We start from the raw sequence: 9,012 nt of genomic DNA on the forward strand, positions 1-9,012 counted from the left end.
TGCAACTGTCAACGTTTCGAGTTTTACTACAACAAAAGGAAGATCAAGACCTAAGGGAAGTAATTTTGCTACCGCTGTAATACCTGCAGAAACGAAAGGCAAAAAGGAAGGAGATACATCTACTGTTAAGCCAAGATGGTTCTGCTTGTCATGTAACGAAGTTGGACACAACATAAGGTGGTGTCGGAAATTCAAGAAGAAGGAATATAAACAAAAGATGGATTTCTTAAAGGAGAAGGGAATCTGTTTTGGATGTTTAAAAAAATGACACATGGTTAAAGACTATAAGAGTCCTATAACTTGTGATAAGCGCAAGCAAGATCATCCTGAAGCACTTCACTCTGAGAAGAAGTCAGAGCAAATAGAACAGACGGAGAAGCCAGCTACTAGTGATGCTGATAGACCTATATCACTGTTAAATGTAGATTCCAAAATTCTTTCCAAAATATTAGCTATGAGATTGGAAAATATTTTACCGCAAATTATTTCTGAAGATCAGACAGGTTTTATTAAAAATCGTTACTCATACTTTAACGTTAGGAGATTAATGAATATTGTATATACTATACAGCATCAAATAAAATTCCAGAATGTGTCATTTCACTTGATGCTGAGAAGGCGTTAGCCAGGTAAAAATCCACGAGGCCCATTGATTTTATGTAAAGAAACGGCTGTAAACAGAACAGTCAGTATACCTTTTCACTTGACCTTTCAATTACAGTAAGTGTAAAAAGCAATGCCGAACTACTATCTACTTCTTTGATGACCCTTGGACTATCCTTGATCGCTTTGCTGGCTTTATCTTGCACTAAACGTTATTCCCTTATCATGTATCTATACACCGTAAATGGATTGATTGTAATTATGCATTGTCTTTCTGCTGGTCAGCACGCAACAAAAGCTTTTCACTGTACCTTGGTGCATGTAACGATAAACTGAACTGAACTTGTATTTCTTTGCATGTCAATATTTTGTTATGTTAATAATTTTAACTTTTGCAAGCATTTTTACATTTTAATTGTGCCTAAGTGTCCGTGATATTTGTATGCCACATTGAGCCTCTCCGATCAACCAAGGCTCAGCTTCTCATCAGCAGACTGTATTCTGTCCTCTTTTGGAATTTATGCGCAATAGAGCCATCTATTGGACTTATATTGTTAAAGGTCAGTTGCACAGGAAGTAGGAAGCAGGAAGTAGTCTCCTGTCTTTGTTTTTTTCTGTCATGTTCAGCTGCAGAAGCAATCCATCCCAATCCTAGCTTGCTACGCTTAAGAAAGCAACGACTGTAAGTTTATATAGTTCACTGTATGTTTGGAATGCTATATTGGAGAATATTTATGGCAGATGATGTTTAACTCATTTCATTTAACTTCATAGCATTTGTGAATGTTTAGCTTGTTAGCAGCTGGCCATTTTGTAGCACCTTACATACAAGGAATAGGATTTGCTTTGATTGTTAATAGGATCGTTTATTATATATTTGCCCTATATGTTTATTTCTATTTAAATGTATATTTCTGCAAAGGAGAGTAATTTGTGTATCTTTCTTCTCCTTTATAGTTTCACTTGTTTTTCAATATTAAGAATGACAGCACTGGAAAATCATTAAACTTAAGAGCAGAGATGCTATTTTCCTGAATCGTGTCTGATTATTGAATCGAGTTTGGCTGGCTGTCAATCTACGATCTACTGTTAACAATCACGTAGGGAGGACAGTTCAGAGGCCACTTCAAAAAAAGCTAATTCTAAGGACAGTGAACTCGGGAAGCATGCTGCTTGGTAGATGATCACCTTCACATCAGCGACATTCATTAATTCTAGTTCTCTCTCCACAGATACTACCAGGCCACGAAGGTATTTCAAGCATCTCAAGTTTCAGAGCCCCGACTGCAAATTCAACCCGCCATTCCCGATTCCCAATGAGGTTGAGATTGGCCGACTCACCCTTTTCAGCGGCTCATTCTCAGGGAGACTTCAGGGGAGATTTGTCTGGATTAAATGGGGAGGGGCTGGATCACCAGTGGCCGGAAAATTGTGTTGAGCCTATAATTATATTTGAATTCATCTGTTTTGGTTTGAAATGGCCTAGCTTTTTAGTATCTCAACAAAGCTGAGACCACGCGCCAACTCTCGGACACCTCCTCCTACTTACCCCTGGACCATGACCCCACTGACGAGCACCAGGCCACCATCTCCAGCACAATCACCGACTTCATCAACTCCAATGCCCTACCCGACCGAGCCTCCAACCTCATCGTTCCCCAGCCCCGCACGGCCCGATTTTACCTTCTCCCCAAAATCCACAAACCTGACTGTCCCGGAAGACCCATTGTCTCTGCCTGTTCGTGCCCCACCAAACTCATTTCCAAATACCTTGACTCCATCCTATCCCCCTTAGTTAAATCCCTCCCTACCTATGTTCAAGACACCTCAGATACTCTCCGTCGTCTCCGCGCATTCCATTCTCTAGGCCCTCACCCCCTCATCTTCACCATGGACGTCCAGTCACTTTACACCTCCATCCCCCACCAGGATGGTCTCAAAGCCCTCCGGTTCTTCCTCGATCAGAGAAGCAACCTATACCCAGCCACTGACACTCTCCTCCGCCTAGTGGAGCTGGTCCTTACCCTCAATACTTCACGTTCGACTCCTCCCATTTCCCCCAAACACAAGGCGTAGCTATGGGCACACGCATGGGCCCCAGCTACGCCTGCCTATTTGTCGGTTACATCGAGCAATCCTTGTTCAATACATACCAGGGCCCCAACCCCGACCTCTACCTCCTGCACCCGCACACAACTGACTGACTTCATCCACTTCACCACTAACTTCCATCCGGCACTCAAATACACCTGGACCACCCACACAGTCACAGGGAGTACGCACAAACTCCATACAGATACCACCCGTAATCAGGATCGAACCTGGGTCTCTGGAGCTGTCAGGCAGCAACTCTACTACTGTGCTGGTATTAAAGAAGCACACAAATATTGAGAGCAATTATTGACAAAAGTGCTGATTAATTTGAACTTCAGTATGATCTTACAATATTTAAAAAAAACCAGCACAAAAGATTTTCTCTGTTTATAATTCTGTGTTTTGCACTTTTGTATTTGGTTGGCTCATGGCAATTAGATTAGTCAATTGGCAATGAAAATATATCTAACCTTATGAACATGTTAAACTATTTTTCATATTTTCAACTGCATCCATTATAGTTAAGGCTCAAGCTCATTCTGTTTAGATTTTTGGTCATTTTAACTTTCTAAAGTTAAATTTAATTATTTCCCAGCTCTTTTTTCTTGGGATTTCATCTTTCATCAAATTTCACCTAAAGTAATAATTATCCTGTCATTTTTGTATCAGCAATGTCTTGTCTCGACTTTGCCAATCCAGGTCAACGAAACAGTTCCAAAGATATGCAATTTCTATTTTCTATGCCTAATGTGAATAGTAAGATATGGCGCCAAAACCTGGTGACTTGTATATTGTGTCGGTGGACTACTTCTACACTTTGTATTTAGTCTATGGTTTTGTTTATGTATAGTTATGCTTTACTGAACTGTATGCAAAAAAATAATAATTTCACTGTACCTCTGTGAAATTGACAATAAAGAACCATTGAATATTAATGCAGGAAGATTTTCTGGTGCAGCTGCATGATTATTGCCCTTAGTTACACAATAGTCTGGAACACAAGCATTTCTTTCTGGCATCTAACCTAAAAGAAACAATAAACTAATTTAATATAGTCACTTCATGACGCTGGAAGACTGTACAAAGGAAAATATCAGAAAGATCAGGATATACACCATTTTTTGTTCAAGCACATTACACATGCCGTATCTTACCCTGTAAACTAACTATGTTTAAAAAAATATCAGGTCTGCAAACCTTCCTTTTCTTGACTCTAGCCTTTGAGTCTTCCCCTCCTTCATCCAAGCAATAACATGCCTTAATTCCAGCCTCTTTGCTCTGAAATTCTATCATCAAAATCCTTTGGTGCTATCCACCTGTCGTTTTTAAAATTCTGCTAAAAAACCTGCATTAACAACATCCATTTGTTAGTCAGGTATCTGTCCTTTTATCCATTTGGACTTCATGGATAGCTTTTGCTTTTGTTATCTGTTATCCTGACAAATAGATATACACAAAATGCTGGAGTAACTCAGCATGACTGGCAGCATCTCTGGATAGAAGCAATGGGTGATGTTTCTGATCAAGACCTATTTCGGTCGAAACATCACCTATTCCTGCTATCCAGACATGCTGCCTGTCCCATTGAGTTACTCCACCATTCTGTGTCTATCTAAAGTGCAATGCACAATTTACCCCAATTACCCTACAAACATGTATGTCTTTGGAGTGCAGGAGGAAACCAGAGCACCTGGCGAAAACCCACAAAGTTCATGGTGTGAACGTACAAACTCTGTACAGATAGCATCCATGGTCAGTATTAAACCTGGGTCTCTGGCACTGCAAAGCAGCAACTGTACCGCTGTGCCACCTTGCCACCCTAATACGTGCAGCAGTTCAGATATCTCCTGACACAAGATATTAAATTTCTATTCCAACTTCCCTTAAAGTGCACAGGTGCAGATATTCCTTGTCCTTCACTTTTAAACTTAAAAAAAAAAACACAGATTCAATCCAAACAACCGAGCAATGGGAAACTATGTTAATTATCCACTTTATTACTATGTACTGTAAATCTTTTAATTTCCTGCCTGAAGGAGTCGTCATCAAAGATCCCCACTATCTGGGCCATGCCGTTTGATGCTGCCATTTGAAGGGATTCAGAAGCCTGAAGACCACAACCAGATTCAGTAACAACTGCTATAACTATCAGGTTCTTTAACCAACACACCCAACCCTAATCTCCCCTTGACACCAAACACCATTGGCCACCTCTTGCACTCACATGGACTTGTTTTCATTTCAAGTTGTGTTTTGCACCAATCTCGTTTATTTTGCGCACTTTTTTTCTCTTGTTATGTTATAGACTTGCAGAATTTTATATGCAATTTATTTATATATCATTTATATTGTTATGTTTTTATCTAAGTTTATGTGCCAGTGATGCGACTGCGAGCAGGATTTTTGCTGTACCTGAACCTGACGATATGACAATTAACTCGACTTGACTTGATGAGTGAATATGCATGAGGAGAGAGAGAGATTAGAAAAATGATTGGAGAAATGAGCTAATTAGAGAGACCAATAGCCTCTCTATTTGTAAAAATATAATAAATTATCCAAGGCTATTTTCACCAAAAGCATGTCTAGTTTTTTCATTCTTTGAACAAATCGGTTATGCAAATCAAAATACATAATCAAAATATCTACACATATTTCCCTTGTGTTTGTTATCAAAGTCTTCTTGCTCGCACTGAATATAGAACAAAATCAGTTTGTTTCTTTGGAATTTAAAACAGGATAGAAAAAGATGTTACCTTTGTGGGATTATATCTCTCACATTGATCATTAATTGCCTGGAACACAGTAGCTGAAGAGGGTCACCCAATTTAAGTTTAATTCCACTGTATTTTTTATTGAGTGATGAGTTATATTTTATTCATATTATTGTGAGATTATTCCCTTATGCTTTTACATTAACACCCCTGTAAAATGATAACTGCACAATTCAACATTGTGCCAGCATGAAGAATTAACAAGAGGGACAACATAGTACATTAAGTTGCAAATGCAGCAAATGAACTGTGGCATCACATTGAAGGTGTGTTTTTTTGGAACACTGTGTGAAATTCTCGCCATTCTCCCAAGAAGGGAGAATTATATTGGCCTTCTAATGAAGATTCAGAATTAAAGTGTTTTTGGTTGTACAATGGGAGAAAAAATGGGCCAAAGACAATCTGCTTTATGCATGATTTGCAAATAGTTAAAAGAAAACACTTACTTTGGTACAGCAATATTCATGAATAATCTTATTATGTTAGGAAATGTCCTTGTGCTTTATCTTGTGCTTTAGCCTGAGATTCCACAGAAGTGGAAGCAACTCATTGCCAACATCAAATGACCTCAGGAACTGAAGAGGAACTGGACCATTGCAGCTAAAATGCAGCCATTCTACCACAACTAGAGATCAGTGTCTTTCCACTGACTCGTTAGCAGGCAAAAAAAGCTTTTCATTGTAGCTCGCTATATGTGACAATACTCTACTGGATTTAAACTAGAATGTATTGAGATGTGTGCAAGTGGATTAGAGTTGGACGCAGCGGGATTGATTGTATATATTCATCCACTGACCTTTTTTTTCTCATTTATTATAATGTGTACAGTGAACTATGTTTACACAAAAATGCTGGAGAAACTCAGCGGGTGCAGCAGCATCTATGGATTGAAGGAAATAGGCAACGTTTCGGGCCAAAACCCTTCTTCAGACTGATGGGTTTCGGTCCGAAACGTTGCCTATTTCCTTCGCTCCATAGATGCCGCTGCACCCGCTGAGTTTCTCCAGCATTTTTATGTACCTTCGATTTTCCAGCATCTGCAGTTCCTTCTGATATATTATGTCTACACATTTAGTTGTGCTGATGCATGTAAGAATTTCTTCGTTCTATCTGGGACATATCTGGGTTAACATATGATGATCGTTTGACGGCAATGGGTCTTTACTCGCTGGAGTTTAGAAGAATGAGGGGGACCTCATTGAAACTTACAGAATAGTGAAAGGCTTGGATAGAGAGGATGCTTCCACTAGTGTGAGAGTCTAGGACATAAAAGTAAGCATGCAGGTACAGCAGGCAGTGAAGAAAGCGAATGGCATGTTGGCCTTCATAACAAGAGGAGTTGAGTATAGGAGCAAAGAGGTCCTTCTGCAGTTGTATAGGGCCCGAGTGAGACCACACCTGGAGTATTGTGTGTAGTCCCCTAATTTGAGGAAGGACATTCTTGCTATTGAGGGAGTACAGCATAGGTTTACAAGGTTAATTCCCGGGATGGCTGGACTGTCATATGTTGAGAGAATAGAGCGGCTGGGCTTGTATACTCTGGAGTTTAGAGGGATGAGAGGGAATCTTATTGAAACATATAAGATTATTAAGGGATTGGACACGCTAGAGGCAGAAAACATGTTCCCGATGTTGGGGAGTCCAGAACCAGGAGCCACAGTTTAAGAATAAGGGGTAAGAATGGAGACAAGGAAACACTTTTTCTCACTGAGAGTTGTGACGGGGACGCGACTATTTCCTGGCGGGGACGCGACTATTTCTCCGAGTCGCGTCCTCGCCCCCCACCTCACGGCCTACCAGCTGGATCGGAGCGGCTTTTCCTGCCGGAGACCGGGAACCGGACCAGGGCTGCTACAGCGGCGGCGCAGCGCTGGAGTCACCGCGGAGCGGGCGATGCCTACCTGGGTCGCCGTTTGGAGCTCCAGAGCGTTGGGCCGCTGCTCCAACATCGTGGAGCTCTGGTGCGGAGAGTTTCCAACGCGGGCGGTGCTGACCGCCACCGTGGAGTCCTGGGGCGCCTTGTAGAGGGCCTACAGCAGCAGTTTCCACCCGGCGCGGCCTATGGACATTGGAAGCCGCCGACTCCGGTAGGAGGGGGCCGACTCTGGTGTCCACGCCACTGAGGACGTCCCGCAGCCCGACGTCGGACTTGTATCATCCCGGCGAGCAGTCCTGGACATCGGGCCGCCCGTAGCTGCAACTGCGAAGGGCTTGGGGAGGCCCTGACCACGAGGAACAGTGGAGGAAGAAGACTGACTTTGGTGCCTTCCCACACAGTGGGAAACTTTGATTCTGTTGTGTGGGGATGTTTTGTGTTAAATTCTATAGTGTGTTGAGTCCTGTTTATTTTTATTGTATGGCTGTATGGGAATTCATTTCACTGTGCCATCTGGCACATGTGACAATTAAATATATCTTGAATCTTGAATCTTGATCTTGAGTCTGTGGAATTCCATGCCTCGGAGGGCGGTGGAGGCCAGTTCTCTGGATACTTTCAAGAGCGAGCTAGATAGGGCTCTTAAAGATATGGGGAGAAGGCAGGAACGGTGTACTGATTAGGGACGATCAGCCATGATCACATTGAATGGCGGTGCTGGCTCGAAGGGCCGAATGGCCTACACCTGCACCTATTGGCTATTGTCTATAGCGGCTATAGCCTCAGAATTAAATGACGTTCCTTTAGTTAGGTGTGGTGACTCTGTGGAATTCATTGCCACAGAAGGCTGTGGAGGCCAGGTCAATGGATATTTTTAAGGCATAGACAGATTCCTGATTAGTACAGGTGTCAGAGGTTATGGGGAGAAGGCAGGAGAATGGGGTTAGAAGGGAGAGATAGATCAGCCATGATTGAATTCTGGAATAGAAATGATGGGCTGAATGGCCTAATTACGTTCCTATCATTTATGACCTTGTTACCTTATGGTCATGGGGAGAACTGTTGAAAAATAAAACTGCGATGTATCCCAATAAGATGCTCTTTATGTTGCATCTGTGCAGTAAATTTGTAAAAATCATAGAGCATAGAATATATAACAGTTGGGATGTCAGGGGTTATGGAAAGAAGGCAGGAAAATGGAGTTGAGAGGGAGAGACAGATCAGCCATGATTAGACTTGCCAAGTTTCTCACTCCCAAATAAGGGACAAAAGGTCAAATTAAGGGACAAATTCCCAACGGCAATTCGTTGACCGACTCGCCCATGGTGAATGTTGAGTTGGCCCGGGTGGGGAACTGCACACACAGCACAGCCGGCAGGCCAGCTGAGGAGTTTTGGCCTGGGTCGCTTGCAAAGTCCGGCACCCCATCCAACTCGTGAACCGATGATCGGCCATGAGAAAGAGGCGTGGTGGAGTCGGCGGTAAGCGAAGGACGGGTTGCTAACCGACGGGGCCACGGGCGAGGCACTGCTGCTGCTGCTGCACTCCATGGGCTGCACTACGCTGGGACGGGTGAGGCGGGACCGGACGTGGCGCTCCAACCCGACAGTCCCCTCCACCCTAGTAGTAGCAGACAAATACGGGACCAGGGCGGTCCTGTATGGG

General features: G+C 42.7%; 1 long non-coding RNA gene across 1 annotated transcript; it reads left to right on the plus strand.

The window, feature by feature from the left end:
• Window positions 1-278: 278 nt before the first annotated feature.
• LOC129697366 (uncharacterized) lies at window positions 279-5,088 on the plus strand. Its single transcript, XR_008723508.1, has 2 exons — window positions 279-1,285; window positions 1,836-5,088. It is a non-coding gene; the product is annotated as an uncharacterized LOC129697366 (long non-coding RNA).
• Window positions 5,089-9,012: the final 3,924 nt, after the last annotated feature.

Source organism: Leucoraja erinacea, chromosome 5 (genome assembly GCF_028641065.1).
Source record: "Leucoraja erinacea ecotype New England chromosome 5, Leri_hhj_1, whole genome shotgun sequence".
Taxonomy (NCBI): Eukaryota; Metazoa; Chordata; class Chondrichthyes; order Rajiformes; family Rajidae; genus Leucoraja; species Leucoraja erinaceus.